Genomic DNA, 16516 nt, shown 5'->3' on the forward strand with positions numbered 1-16516 from the left:
AGCACTTCACTCTCTCTCTCTCTCTCTCTCTCTCTCTCAGTCTCTTTGCTCATACTATCTCATTTTTTCTCTCTCTCTCTCAGTCTCTTTGCTCATACTATCTTATTCTCTCTCTCTCTCTCAGTCTCTTTGCTCATACTATCTCATTTTCTCTCTCTCTCTCTCTCTCTCTCTCTCTCAGTCTCTTTGCTCATACTATCTCATTCTCTCTCTCTCTCTCAGTCTCTTTGCACATACTATCTCATTCTCTCTCTCTCTCTCAGTCTCTTTGCTCATACTATCTCATTCTCTCTCTCTCTCTCAGTCTCTTTGCTCATACTATCTCATTTTCTCTCTCTCTCTCTCTCTCTCAGTCTCTTTGCTCATATTATCTCCTTCTCTCTCTCTCTCTCTCTCTCTCAGTCTCTTTGCTCATACTATCTCATTTTCTCTCTCTCTCTCTCTCAGTCTCTTTGCTCATACTATCTCATTCTATCTCACTCTTACTCATTCTCTCTCTCTTTTTCTCTTTCATTCGCGCACTCCCTTTCAGCTACGCAGGACTTCGAGGAACTTAACAAGACGATGTCCCCAGGGGGGACCTCACTCTTTGATAAGATTTGGTAAGGTGAGATAGAGCTTGTAAAGCTGAATCCCCTGATGTCCGGTTTTGGGAGCAGATAGGGGTAGATAGGGCAGATGGTGGCTTATAGTTTCTGAGATATTTAATGTTAAAGTTGTTAATAAAAGGCCAGAAAGACGTACTCGATTAAGACGATGCCACTGCAAGAGGTGTGGGCACACAGCCGTAACATGTTCAGGTAGCCTTTTCATCGACGTAGCAATAAATGACATAAGCGTAGAACTAGCACAGAGAAATTCACAGCAACCCGAAATTTGGCATTCCCGGGAGTAATTACTGTATTTTCGTCGTGGTATCGGTGCCATTACAATACCAGAAATATTATGGAGGGGGGGAAGGTTTCTTGAAAAAGGTTTCTTAAAAATTCAGTATGCATCGATGGTCACAGAACTAGATCTCAGAACAAAATAAATTTTTCTTCGATAAATTGAAAAAAATTATTCAATAAAAAATATTCTCTAACGATCGATGGCCACAGAACTGTAGATCTCGGTGGAAAACAATTTTTTCAAGTAAATTAGCATAAAACAACTGAGATAAGAAGTGATAATTAAATTTGATCGCATTTTGTGTTTTCATGTTTTCTAATTAATTGTTGTTCGTGGAACAATTTTTCTGGAACACGTTGATCTTTTCTTTTCAATTTAGCATCCTTTTCTTGTGAAACTGGATTCATAAACTACGCGATTTCGTCAGCGACGTAAGACTGTTCAATATTTTAGAACTACTTAACGACTTATCTACTTATCTACTTAGCAATCTGGATGGTATACTTTTCATTCGAGGTGCGACAACACGGCGAGAAAAAATCGCGGTTCAACTTTCGAAACACCATTCTAAAGGGGAAATTTCCCACTATAATGTTAGCTTCGCGCAAAAGTCTAAAAGGAATTTTTTAATTCGTTAGAACTGTTCGAATTTGGAAAATTTTAACAAGTGGCAATATTGCTCATTAAGCTTGCAACTTTGCATTTAAAGTGCGATAGTATTGCAATAAAAGCAGCAAATTAACTTTTGAGATGTTATGTACTTCAATAGTAAAATAGTTCTTACGTTAGTTGATGATTCAATAATGAAATAGCAAAAGGAAATTCAACGATGAACTATTAATTTAGTAATTATTTGAAATGGTAATCCAATAGTAAAACAGTAATTTAGTGATTATGTAAATTGACAACAGAGTAATAAAATGGTAATTTAGTAATTATTTAAAGCGTTAATGCAATAGTAAGATAGTAATTCAGTAATATAAAATAAATAAATATTAATCCAATTGTAAAATATTAATCATACAATGAAATAATATTTCAATAGTAAAATGATAATTCATATAATGAAATAATATTTCAATAGTAAAATGATAATTCATTAGTAATTTACTGATTGCTTTAAATAGCAATTCGGTAAAGTATATATTAATGATTCAAAAAGGTAGTAATTTAATAAAATATCATTAAAATAGTAGATCCAAAAAAACTATTTTAATCGAACTGCTTATATTAATTATCAATTTACATTTCAATTCATATATAATTTAAAATGTTAATGTAAGTTGATGTACAATTAAATATTACATATTTATATTTCTCAATGTGAACATGACAAACACGAAAGAAATACGCTGTGAAAAAAGGAAAAGCCCAATGGAAAATCGTTTTTCTAGATGCTTATAATTCACGAGCATGATTTTGACATTATAAAATTGCATTGGGTAAATTTCCTTAAATAAATGTTAAGTATTGTTGCTTGTTATTGTCTGTGTGATTTGTTTTTGAGATTTTTGATTACGTTCGGAAAATGTTTGGGAAATGCTTATTTTGAACTATATTACTTACATCAATATCTTGTTTTTCAAGAAGGAAAGAAAAAGTTGAAAATACCTGATATATTAATTAATAATTTAACGATATTAGATATAAATATCAGATAAAATATTTATCCAATAGTTTAATATTGTAATGATTCAATTTAATAACATTTTAATATTTTAATTTTTAAATAGCTTATCAATTAATACATTAATCTTTCAATATTTTAATATTTTAATATTTTAAGAAATTAACCTTTCAATATTTTCATATTTCGATGTTTTAGTATTTCAATGTTTCAACAATGTAATCGTTCACTGTATTAATGCTACAATACAGCAGTATTGAAATACTTCAGAATTTCAACCTGCAACAATTTTTCTCAGTAATCAACTGTAACTTTATAATTATTTTAATAATAACTTTAGTAAAAACAATATGAGACTGTGTCGAACAAATTAACTCCGTAATAAATCATCTTATCAGGTTCTACATAAGACAATAACAGCATTTAGTGGACCATGAAGTAATTACTATTTTATTTATTTTGCTATTTATTTTACTATTTTATAAGATTTTGTACAAAGAATGAGATATTTCTCGCATCAAATGTTGTGGCCAACGACTAAATCACTCCGTAGAACAGTAAAATTCAGAGTATATTATATCTACGTACTAGAGAGTATACTAATGTCTATACTTGGCATTGGCTGCCAGACTCTATTCTTGTCCCGTTTGTACGGGTGAAATTTTATAAATTGCACATCATCATCATCTATGTTGCTCATCTGTGACTGACTTCCATCAATCCTTGACGTGGCTACTTTCGCTGCTTCTTCGCCAATTTTCTTCGTTCCCTTCCGCTTTTTCGCCATTATCGATGCTTTTTCTAATCACTTGTCGCTCGTCTGGAAAAAAGAAAATTGCAACAATTATGAAAATACAGCATTTTTCTTCTCCATAAATTACATCGAAATAAAATTGCAACGAAATTAGACATGCAATACTTATCTTGACTACCAATTATATCACAATAAAACTGCAACACCATCGAACATGAAGTCATTTTGTAGACCACATATTACGTAAATATAAAATTTGCAACAAACTCGAATATGTAGCAGTTTCTTCTCAATCCTGAACAAACTTCTTTACATCATTCCCAAACAAGAATATTTATTAAAATAAAATATTTCCAATCCCTCCTTCTTCTATGAATAAATTTCGGAAAATTAAATACATTATGAAATCATGAAATTAAATACAATGAAATTAAATACATTGTGAAATCAAACATTAAACACCGTCATCGGGAAAACACTTCTATCGAGAATGATATCTTGAAAGTTGATCTGCGATTTTTTGTTGCCGTTGTATCGCACTTTGAATGCAAGGTGGTAAACAGAATAAATAGCACTGCTACTTTTCGCTTGAATGAAGTTGAAATGATTTTACGGAGTTCAAATTTAATGCAACGTTATTCAGGGAAGTTTTCCCTATAAAATGTCGTTTCAAAAATTAATTTACGATGTGTCGCCACGGTTTTATTGCACTTTCAAAGCAGAAGTTCGAATACTGCCATTTTCTGACATTTTACAAGTTCAAATGGTTCTGCGGACTTCGAAAATTGTTTTTCAAGATTATTTTGTAATTATAGAGAAAAGTTTCCTCCTCAATATATTAACTCGAAAGATTATTTTCAATGTTTCGTCGCGGTTCTATTGCAATTTGAATGCAAAGTTGTGAGCGACGTGAATAACATTACTATGTATTAAATGTTTTCCGAATTCGAACAGTTCTATCGAATTAAACATTTTTTTTACACTTTTGTGTCTATACGACAATATAAAGGAAAGTTTCTCTTTTTCAATGACGTGACAAAACTTGCTGAACTTTTTTTTGTCGCACTTCTATCGCATTTCGAAAGCAAACTACGATGCTCATTATCGAAACGGTATTTTAAAAAATAATAAAATATTATTCAAGCTTATTTGTAACAATATTACTTACAAAATTAGTATAATATTCTTCAAACTTTTCCTTGCAATATTCAACATTGTACCTCTACAATGGACATATTGCAAGAACAATATTTACTGCTACTCTTGCCTTCGGATGATTGTTAAGACACATATTTCAAATTAATCGACAAATATTTGAACATTGTTTCTGCGACCCCGAGTTCGCGTAATATCTGCAGAAAACAAACAAATGTCTCCTGTGCCATGCTTTTATCTCTTCCATACTGGTCGGGATAACTGATTTAACGATAGCAAACTCGGGATGGGTGTAATATGATTTCCTAGTAACACGATTTTTTATTAATCCTTGCACTAGTGCCGATAGCTAACTAGGCAAACACACGCTGTTTTCAAAAATCGAGGACCCATAGCGTAGGGATTATTTTAAGAAATTTTACAGTTCACCGTAGTAAGAATGAACAAGTCATATCTTAAATAACAATAATAATAAAAATAACAGTGTATTAGTAAAAACAACTTCTCTTCACTGCGACGATGTATGACTTGACTCACTGATGACATGTGTCTCTTCTAAATACTTCAACTTTTTCATTCAGGTATCCATCCTTCAAATAATCTTTCAATGTTTAGATATATTTTGATATTTTAACAAATTAACCTTTCAATATTTTTATATTCAAATGTTTCAATATTTCAATATTTCATCAAAGTAATCGTTCAGTGTATTAATATTACAATATATGGCAACATTGAAATACTTCAGAATTTCAATTTGCAACAATCTTTCTCAGTAACCAACCGTAACGTTATAATTATTTTAATAAAAACTTTAGTAAAAACAATATCAGACTGTGTATGATGAACAAATTAGTACCATCATAAAGCATTTTATCAGGTTCTAGTTACAACAATAATAGCATTGAATAGTTCACGAAGTATTTATTTAGTCAGATGTGTTGTACAAAGATTGAGTTGATTCTCGCATCAAATGTCAATGACTAAACCACTCCGCAGAACAGTAAAATTTAGAGTAGCTATCGGTGTCAGAATTATGTGTCATTTACGTCTATACTAATCACTGGTCGCCAGACTCCATTCCGGTCCTGTCTGTGCGGGACTCCGTTTATATATTTCACCCCGCCATCTACTACGGATCCACCGATGATACTCATTTGTGATGGACCATCAACAATCTCCGATGTTACGGTCATTGATTCTTCGATTATTTTCTTCGTTGACTCCTGCTTTTCCGTCATTGTCGATGCTTTTTCTAATCACTTGTTGTTCGTCTGAAGAAAGAAAATGAACACAATGATAAGAAATCGGTCATTCTTTGAAATTGGATTCGCGGATCTTGTTTATCATTCTATACGCCATAGTCATTGTAAGTGTTGTGGATTTGTATAAAAGAAATGTGATTGATCGATCGATTCGATTTAAAACCTTAGGCTACACGTGAAACCTAACTGCAGGGTGTTCCATAATTATGTTAACACCCGGAAAGGGGTGATTTCTGAGGTCATTTGAAGTAACTTTTTCCTTAGCGAAAATGCAATCGGCGGCTTTGTTTACGAATTATTAACGAAAAACAGTGACCAATGAGAGGCGAACTTGGCTGGCGCGAGGCGACACAACCAACGATGTCCAGTTCCGCTCATTGGCTCGACCGCCTCGCGCCAGCTAATCTCGTCTCTCATTGGTCATTGTTTTCCGTTCATAACTCGTAAACGAAGCCGCGGATTGCATTTTCACTAAGGAAAAAGTTACTTTACATGACCTCAGGAACTCCTCATTTCCCGTTTGTACAATAATTTTGGGACACCCTGTATCACAGATATTTGAAAAATGATAAGTGTATAATTATTTTCATAAATACTATTCTCCGATGTTTCGGATGTATTAGTCATATATCGTTAACCCTAGAAAGATAACCATATGACAACGTACGTAAAAGATAACCATACGCTTCAGAGGCGCATGCTTTTCTAAGGCGTCAATTTTATACTAACAATGGATATTTATTTAAGTTAATCTAGTCATTTTAAAGGTTTGGCATTATTGTAAAAATAAAATGCATTTATATTATATTTTTTTATATTTTAAGTAATTTTAAACTTAAATCACTAGACCTCTATGAAAAATTAGATAGCAATATGTTTATTTCGCAGGCGCCTCTGCGACGTAGGTTATCTTTCTCGGGTTAAAGATTGAAGAGTTCACCTCAAAATCCCTTCACGCACGGCGCAAAAATATTATAGCATAAAGAAAGTTTGGATAAAAATTGACCAACTTTGACTGAGAGACGATAACTTCGCAAAAAATCATCGCAGTGCGATGATCTTGAAATCTCTACTTTAAGATACTGTTTTTAGATTTTAAGTACGATGCACTCCCAACGCTGTACCCCTTTAAATGTGAGGCCATGTTTGTCACATTGAAAATTGACAAGTTTGACGAAATTAATTATTTGCAAAAAGAAAATGTGCGAATTAAATCATTTAATCTTGTATTATCTACAAACAGAGAAGGACAAGCGTGCTTGACTCACGTGTCATAGTTGGAAAAAGCAAACAACTCTAACCGGGAAGAAAGTTAATACACACAGACCTCGAGCGTCTCGCAAATAGCAGTTGAAACTGTTCTCGAAGTTCTTCGTTTTTCCTCGTCTTTCGCGGTAAAGCTCTGGCAAAAAGGTAAAATGTGTCGTCTATTACACCAAATGCATTTAACCTTAACGCGACATTTCTTTTTCGAGAATAACTCTTCATTCTTTAAAGGTATGTTTAACTAGTACACTCCCCGCCAAAAGTATTAGGGCACACAGAGGAAATTAAATAAATTTGAGAAGCTGACAGGAAATTGTTATAATTTCCGGAATTTATTTCAAAGTTAATCGAATGAAACTGTAACAAGTACATAAATATGTATATACTTTTTGCATATACTTTTGCATCTTGACATAACCTTGACATAAAATTGCAACAAACTCGAACATGTAGCATGTTTCTTGTTCACAGCGAAACTAAATATAAAATTTGCAACAAACTCGAACATGTGGCGGTTTTTCTTCAATCCTGAACAAACGTCAACACGTTGTTCCGTAACAAGAATGTTTATTAAAATAAAATATTTCCAGTTCCTCTTTTCTCTAACGAATGAATTCCGGCGAATGAAATACGCAACGAATATTTTCCGTTTAATTACGAGTTAATCGTAGTTACCTTGAAGTGGACAGATGTCTGATCGAATGATCGCCGATTTTCCCAACTGTCGTCGTCCGATCGCAACTGCAGACTGGCGTTCTTGTCAATGGTTATCGGAGATTGTCCGCTTATCGGTTCGAAATTTTGTCGCGCTCGTAAAATGGACGTCTGTCATTGGACGCTCTCGCTGGTGGGAATTCCGGGCCGTGGCTAAATCGTACTTTAAACACCGGCATCGGGTAAACACATCGATCAAGATCGGATCCTTCGAATCCAGCGTTAATCTCGTGTCGATTGCCAATTTCGAAACGGAAATAAACGTACTTCACAAAATTTTTTTTACCCGGTCCGTCGAAATACTGAGCGAACTATTAAAAAAACGCGTGCGAGACATATTCGAAACAGTTGCAACAAACGTTTCTAACTTGATAATCGATGCGCCACTAAATTGTAACCGCAGAGAGTTGACGATCGTTGAACTACCGTAACATTAAAATATCATTTTCATAACGAGCACCGTAGTTTGCTTTCGAAATGCGATAAAACTGCGACGAAACTCAACTTTTCAGCCGACATGCTCAAGAGGAAACTTTTCTCTACAATGTCATATTCACGCAAAAGTTTAAAAAACGATTTTTGGTTTGGTAGAAACGCTCGAATTTAGAAAATTTTTAGCGGATGGATCTTTGCATTCAAAGAGCGATGGAATCGCAATTAAAAAGATAATACATCAACTTCTGTGATGTCATTTTGAAGAGCAGACTTCGCTCTATAAGGGCACATTAAGAGGAATCATGAAAAAAGAAATGTTTTAGGTTCCGTAGAACCATCTGAATTTGTAAAACATTGGAAAATGGCGACATTTATTCACCTTGCTCGCAACTTTCCGTTCAAAGTGCAACAAAATCGCGACAATGCATTGTAAATTAACTTTTGCAGCGCTATTTTAAAGAGGAGACTTTCTTCTATATCGTCGCGTCGATGCGAAAGTCCGAATTAATTTTTTAAACTTCGTAGAACTGTTTGAATTCGATTCATTGCGAGAGATGGGAATATTACACATTTTGCTCGCGACTGTAGATTCGGAAGGCGGTCAAACCTTAATCAAACAACGCGATTCATGTTCTGAGTCATTACCTTAAAGGTGAGACTTTCCTCTATGTCAATTTAAACGGGAGTGTACAAGAATTTTTCGAATGCCGTAAAACCGTATGAATTTCGAAAACATTGATAGAAAGCATTATTTTTCACTTTTCATGCAACTTTGTATTCAAAGAGCGATAAGAGCGTGATTAAAAATCGCAAATCAACTTCGTAGACGCCATTTTAAATGGAAGACTTCCCTCTGTAGCGTCACATTAAGAAGAACATCGAGAAAATTTATTTGAACTCCGTAGAATCATTAGAATCTGAAAAACATAACGAAAATAGCGACTCCACTGTTTATCATTAAATTTTTTGTTAAAAAAAAATGTTTTCAAAGAATTCAATTCAAGGGTGTAGAAGTAAAAACATCAGGCTTCGAAATGAGCCGAAGTACATTGTCATACAATTGTTCATCTCGGAGTTGCACCAACAATATTACATCCAGAGGATGACTTAACACTTTATCGACCGCTAGCCTATTTATCGGCTTTTCGATTGCCAATGCTTATCGACCGATAGCCTATTAATCGACTTTTAGCTATCGACGGTTTTCGCTTCTTTACTGTTTTGTTAGTAGCTGACCTCCTGTATGCTGACCTCCCCATATCCTTATGAATTATAATTATAATAATTATATTATTATTTATTATTATTTTTAAAGGAATAAGCACAACACAATGAATAGCGAAAATTTAGCCGGTACTGGGAGCAAATGCGCGCGCGACTAAGCCAGTCCTTACTGAGTGGCAGCCTCAACCACGACCGGACGATAAAGTGTTAATTTTAAATGACTCAATTTACTTAAAACAATTTGCCGCGAAAGTTAGAAAACATGCGTAGCAAAGACACGCCGGAACGATTTTATATTATATTTATATTTAGCCCGGTTTTGTTTAATTAAAAAGTTCGTCCGACGGCCGATAATTTCGATAATTTCATTAGTGGTCGCAAATTCTCCCCATAGTTGTCGCATTTTTTGCCCGCTCTTTTGTCCAGTTTGCTTGTCGAGCGCGCCCGTGTGCGTGTGTCGAGATAACGATGCAAACAAGCTGTTCAAATCTCGTCCGTATTTTGGCGATTTTTTTGACTGGCGAAAGGCAGTTTGCAGTTTGAAAGGGCGGTCGCAAGCGAACCGTAACGTTGCAGTCGTTATGACGACTCCGTCGACGTACCGTGACGTCGCGTCGGGATAGGCGTGACGACAAAGGACTGTGGCGGACCGCAAAGCGTGAACTCACTGGAACTGGCGCGTCCGTTCCTCAAAAGCGGATGGAATGTACGAAAGGAGAATTCACGATTCCCACCTTTGTGCATCCCGTTTGCTGCGACAATATCTCCGCGACCCGCGCGCTCAAACGATTTCCCTAAACTGTATCGGATTCCGCGGAAGAACGGCATCGGAAATGTGCTGTAACTTCTTTTTTGTACAAGGCTCCGGTTTCGAAAAATATTGACTTGAAAATTCAAAACAGGCTCATCAACTTTGCTGCCACTATTGTTCAATGTATCTGCAGTTAATTAAGTATTCTATTATCAAAATTCAATTCTGAGGACATTTTTGGATTCTACGAGGAAAACTGCATCGAAAGTGTGAAATAACTTTTTTACGTACGTAGCGTCGGCTTTGAAAAATATTGACTTGAACATCCAAAACAGGCTTATTAACTTTGCTGTCACTATTGGTCAACGTATTTGCACTTAATTAACTATCCTCGCATGGAAATTCAATTCCGAGGACATTGTAGGATTCTTCGAGGAAAACTGCATCGAAAATGTGCAGTAACATTTTTTAATAAACGGCTTCATTGCCGAGAAATATTTTAATCGAAACACTCAAACGGCGTCGTCTTCAAACACCAGCTACGTAGCGCCGTGCGTTCATCAACGTCAATCTCAATTATCTCGGTAATTAAGCGTCGCAGATGAGGAATGTTTTCCATGATATCGCTTCAGTTTTTCCCATAGAATTCAACTCCGGTGCGAATTTCGTGGGAATTATACCCGAGGGCGGTCACTTGTGGACATAAGCTACAAAAGCAGTTGTCCGACGTGTGTGGCCGGGCACGAGGCTGAATTACCTGGTTTCTGTTGAAATTTTCTCGGACCCTCGGTAGAACAGGTAACTCAGTTAGCTGTGGTTTGTCTCTGGGACCTCTGCGAAGGGTATGCCATGGTACGCTTTGATACGCAAACCAATCAACGTGCCGCGAGTCCCTGAAAAATGAATTTCCACCAGCGAAACACGTGATTACCCGAACGACCGACCGCTTTCATGATTCTCCCTGATAATGGGAATTTAATGGTTACGTGTGTGCATGTTAACCCTCTGCAATCGAAGCCATTTTAACTATAAATCCGAAACTGTTTTTCCGATCTTAATAGAAATAATAAAGTTGAAAGTCGGAGTTAACGGAACAATTTTGTTGTAACTATACTCAATCTGACTTTTCCTTATCTGTAACCGTAAAATCCATATTCAGCTAATCTCGACGGGGATTAAAGCGAGACAGATAACAGCTCCGAGTCATAACCACGCCTTTTCGAGGAATCTTATATGGTTTCCTTGAACTTCATTTTTGATTTCCTTGATCTTGATTTCACATTTTTTTAAACTTTATTTCTGATTTGTCCTACTTGATTTCTCGCATTATCGTGTCACAAAATGATTCATACAGTTCTTCGAATTTGCAGAAACCGTCAATCATCTGAAACGTTATTGTAAAAAATAATCGTACAATAATAAATCAGAACTTACTTTGAAGATCGAAGTTTCGATGAAGCAGCTTTTTTATTAACTACATAATACAATATTATTATATTATATTATGTTATATTACGTTATATTATATTATATGAAATTGAGTACTGTGACTCACACAACAGTTACACTTTTTATTCAAATATAAACATTTGAAAAACATCCAAAAATTATTTTGAAGTGTGATGCAACAATTTTTATGGGTGCTTCGGAATGACTACTCAATTGGAAGGACGACTGTTTATGCTAATTATCTGTATACTTTGGAACTGTTGAACGTATTATATCTTTCGATACGTACAGCTGGGAGTTGAGTAGAATTACAATTGAATTACTCGAGGAATTATAATTACAAAGTCATTTAATTACACTATGATTCATTCAGATTGTTATTCGAGATTCAGATCTCCATTCAACTGAATTAATATGTGATTGGTAATTGCAATTGGAGTACAATTACAAAATAATGAGTAATCGAATTACATTAATTACGAATTGCGATGTAAGTGAATTAAGATTACATATTAAGTGAGTTTAAAAAAAAATTACCAATGGACCGCGGGTTTGCTTCGAGGCTTGCATTTTGAAATCTACGTGTAATTAAATTTTCCATTTGCGTTCCTATAAAAATTTAGTAAAATTTAAATTTGTATTAAATATCTCCCACAAATTAAGTTTCTATCGAAAATCTATTATAATTAAATCTTATATCAAAAATTTGTTTTAATTAATCTTACTTCTATTTAAAATCAACTAATTTAAGTTTCTATTAAAAATCTATTACAATTTCTATGAAAAATATGTTAGAATGAAATTTTCTATTTGAATTGATGCTATAATTTAAATTTCTATTAAAAAAACTCTACTTTAATTTAAATTCCTAATAAAAATTCATTGCAATTAAACTTTTTATGAAAAATCTGTTATAATTAATTTGACCCGTACTTAAAATTAACTTCATCGAGGCCTCGATCTTCAAAGTAAGTTCTGATTTATTATTGTACGATTATTTTTTGCAATAACGATTTAGATGATCGACCATTTTTGCAAATTCGAAGAACTGTACGAATCATTTTGTGAGACGATAATGCGAGAAAAATCAAGTAGGAAAGAATGTGAAATCAAGATCAAGGAAATCATAAATGAAGTTCAAGGGAACCAGATATGAGTCAAGTGAACATTCCTCGAAAAGGCGTGGTGTGATTCGAAGCTGTTATCTATCTCGCTTTAATTCCCTCGAGATTAGTTGAATATGGATTTTACGGTTACAGATAAGGAAAAGTCAGAGTCAGTATAGTTATAACAAAAGTGTTCCGTAAACTTCGACTCTACTCGTTTTGAAAGATAACTGTCGCGATAAAAGTTTCTTCGCACACTGATTTATGACATTACCATCACGTCTTCATGCTGTTGCCTTACATTGTTATTATGTCACTGCTACATTAATATTAAACTAATAGATCATTCTTATTATAAACGATAGGAATGTATTACACTTTAACATGCACAATATATTTTTTCTATTTATGTTTGATTGAAAAAACGTTTTATTCCAATAAGTGATTCCGTATTCAATATTCCTGGAAATCTTGAGAAAATTAGAAAAATATTTCAATTTAGTTCAAACAATTTGCAAATTTATAACTTTTATTTCCGCATAAATATTTAAATATTTCTTCAAACAATAGTACTTTGCAGATATTATTATTTTGGTACGTGCTTATTTTTTCATAATTCAACAAATAAACCAATGATTTCTGATAATCAATAAATTACCTGAATATATTACAATCTTATATTTCCAATACTTATTTTACATAGATTTATATTAGATCCAAAGACATTTTATCTGAGGAAGTAACTTCGAATTCAATATTCTTGGAAATCTCGTGAAAATGACAAAAATATTTCAGTTCAGTGCAAACAATTTGCAAAATAACAAAATTTATTTATACATACAATTATTATATTCCTATAAAGAATTATTGTATAAACAATATAATTCTTTACAGATCTTTACAGAAACTATTGATTTCTGATAACTCAAATAATATATGTAAACTGCAAAGTTCAGATTGTTTGAATATCTGGCAAACACTGCAACTAAAACGGTTTTAGTCGTAGATATTATATTTCACATAGTTGGTTTGTTATTGGTACACAAATCGAATTTCCAGCTCAGAAATTCAATTAGTAACCGCGTTTCAGCCGATGCAAAATTAACGTGGAAATTCCCAAACACAGAATAATATTTAATATAATAATATCGCAATTTTTAGTAAGTAGAACGGTCCCTTATCTCGGTGTAAATGAGCAACGCATTACGAATAAAATCAATAATCGATGAAATTGGTTTATTCGGTGTAATACATGCTGCCACAATGGGAATAGTTTGCCCAATCTATAACAAACAACGAGCTGCACATGTTTGTACGACCTCCTGTACAATTCATTGCCAAACAGTCATTCTGGCGCGAACTCAAGTACACGCGAGAGGCGACAACGGTTGCCCCGACATTTGAATTCTGATAAATTGCAACTCCAGCGTTCGTTACACCGGAACTTTTGAATCGGACGACGCAATTAAAATCGGTGACGTCCAGTTCCAGTTACTCTGCATTGTCCGAACATGTTTCCGAGTGGAGCAAAACTTTCGATCTTCGTGCAGCAGCATCGTTGAAATCTGTGGCGCGAGCTTTTAGATTTTGCCGATTGAATGAAAATATTGATAGATCCGATCTACCGATGATGAAAGCCATCGATGCTTCGACGATTCTATTTAATCTGTTCATAGCTATTTATTTACGTGTCGCTGAACAGAGTATACGAGAACGAAACGAAAATGCGAAGTGCTCCTGCATCGTTTCGCATTCGGCTACTCTTTCTTCTCCCTTCAAACGCCAATTCACTGATTGGCGCCGTATGAAACGAAACAGCGATACCAAGCGTACCCACTATACTGAGTTTCAATTTCCATTACACTCCAATTCCTAGTTCGTCAACTCACACTGCCGCGACTTGAGAAGTTCCACTTCAAAGTGCCATTAATTCTCAGACATAAAACAATATATATCCATGCGCGTCCACATTAACACATGCGTTACTACAAAAGGGTTACGTCTACGATCTCGTAGTTCACATAAAGATAGATACATTTTTTACATGTTGTTATTTAATTTTATATCGTATACCGTAATAATATCTAAAGAGCCCACAACTTTACTTCGCTAAGTTAGATACGATGCATTTAATCAATTATTTCAGCGATGGAGGTAAACAGTGAAACAAATGCAGCGATGTGTTAGAACGATACATGAAAGAGATACAGAAAATATATATACAGAAAATAATAATAATAATATACAATCGTATACTGTAATAATAATAATAATATATATACAGAAAAGTGATAAAATATTTACAGTTCCAATTAAGGGCTGCAAAAGATATTTTTACAAACAGTGCAGGATTTTTCGACTCAATTTTTGTGTGGTTTCTAATTAATTAGTAGAATATCGGTTATCCGAATTCTTTATTATTTGCACGCATTGTATACTAGGTGAACGAAATAACTTGATCAATTGGAATATTTTATCTGCTTTTGATAATTTGAAAAAAAATACGAAAGAGAAACATTGCCTGATTTGAAGAGGCAACTGTTTATAATTAGATTGCGGATTTAATGAATTTATGAGAAAAATGTCTGGATGAAATAGCAAGTGAAGAAGACATTAAGGGAATTTCAAAATATTCTTAAATTTTCCTCAATTTATTGAAATCATCGAAAGAAGAAATACATTTCTATTTAAGTTCTGTTCCATGTAAATCGGTAAATTTTTATTTTACATAAACATTCGCTGTCTAGTCATAAGTATAGGTTACGTCTCGGTTAGGTTTAGGTAAAGTCTGCGTTAGATTTGGGTCAAATTTTTGTTAATATACTGACCCATACTTCTCTCGCGAATTTCGAAAAGATTTCTATATCAGGACAAATATAGCGAGCAAATCACAATATCGTCAATTTAAAAATTTTCCTCGTTTCTGATAATGTGGAGAAAAGTTAAATTTCTTATCTATCGATAAGTATTTCATTCAATAAATAGACTTTATCGTATACTGTATATGAGATGAGCAAACGATATGAGCAATCGATAACGTGGAAAAACGAAAAATATAACTTTCTAATCTATCGATAAATATTTCATACAATAAATAGATTTTTTCGTATACCGTATACAGGGTGAGCAAAATAACTTCGTCAATTTAACACGTTGACTGCCGCGTCACCCGTATTCGGGTGACAGCAAAAGTTCTCATCAGGCCGCGTCGCCCGTAATTCGGGTGACGCTGATTTGACTGCTTACAAAGGATTTCCGAAAATATTTCGACAAATATTCTACAGGAGGTAATGAAACTATTGAATTCTTATAAAAATGGTTTATCAAAAAAATTATTCGCATTGTATAACATTAAAACATTCTCTGCAAAGTTGAGGTTGATCAGGACAGCTTGGAGAAAAAGTTGTTTGTTTTTTCAGATATGCTCGTGCCTCTGATCGGTCCATTTCGTATCTTTTATTTGAACTGTAGCTTCCTCAGTATCATCAACATTTCTTTCTTCTTCCATGACTAATTCTCTCTCGTAAAATCTCGTCAATAGTATCTTCACAACATTCATTATCACTAAGATTATATTTATCAGTATCCAAATCAGAATCTGACGATGTAATTTTATTTATGCTTCTCCTTCCGGGCAATCCGATCTCTTTTCATTATTGACAAAAAATTAGGGCAGAGATTTTAAGTTATACCATTCGGTACTCGGCAAAGATTCCAACTGTTCATGCAGGAACAGAAACAGGTATGAATTAACAGCGCACGCTTCCTATAGCGGCACGGGTGGCCTGTAGGAGATTTTGTTGTAAATACGCGTGGCAGTCAACGTGTTAAACTTTTTCCTTATTTTCGATAACATGAAAGAATATCAATGTTAACCCT

At 34.1% G+C, this 16516-nt stretch overlaps 1 protein-coding gene and 1 long non-coding RNA gene across 2 annotated transcripts in view; one reads left to right on the forward strand and one right to left on the reverse strand.

Moving 5' to 3' along the window:
- Positions 1–16516, forward strand: part of LOC117219946 (metabotropic glycine receptor) — a 297453-nt gene that overhangs the window by 117847 nt on the left and 163090 nt on the right. The window lies entirely within an intron of this gene.
- On the reverse strand, positions 5332–7954 carry LOC117219973 (uncharacterized). Its single transcript, XR_004490142.2, has 2 exons — positions 7634–7954; positions 5332–5701 (listed from the first exon to the last, which is right to left on the reverse strand). It is a non-coding gene; the product is annotated as an uncharacterized LOC117219973 (long non-coding RNA).

Source organism: Megalopta genalis, chromosome 5, assembly GCF_051020955.1.
Source record: "Megalopta genalis isolate 19385.01 chromosome 5, iyMegGena1_principal, whole genome shotgun sequence".
Classification (NCBI taxonomy): domain Eukaryota; kingdom Metazoa; phylum Arthropoda; class Insecta; order Hymenoptera; family Halictidae; genus Megalopta; species Megalopta genalis.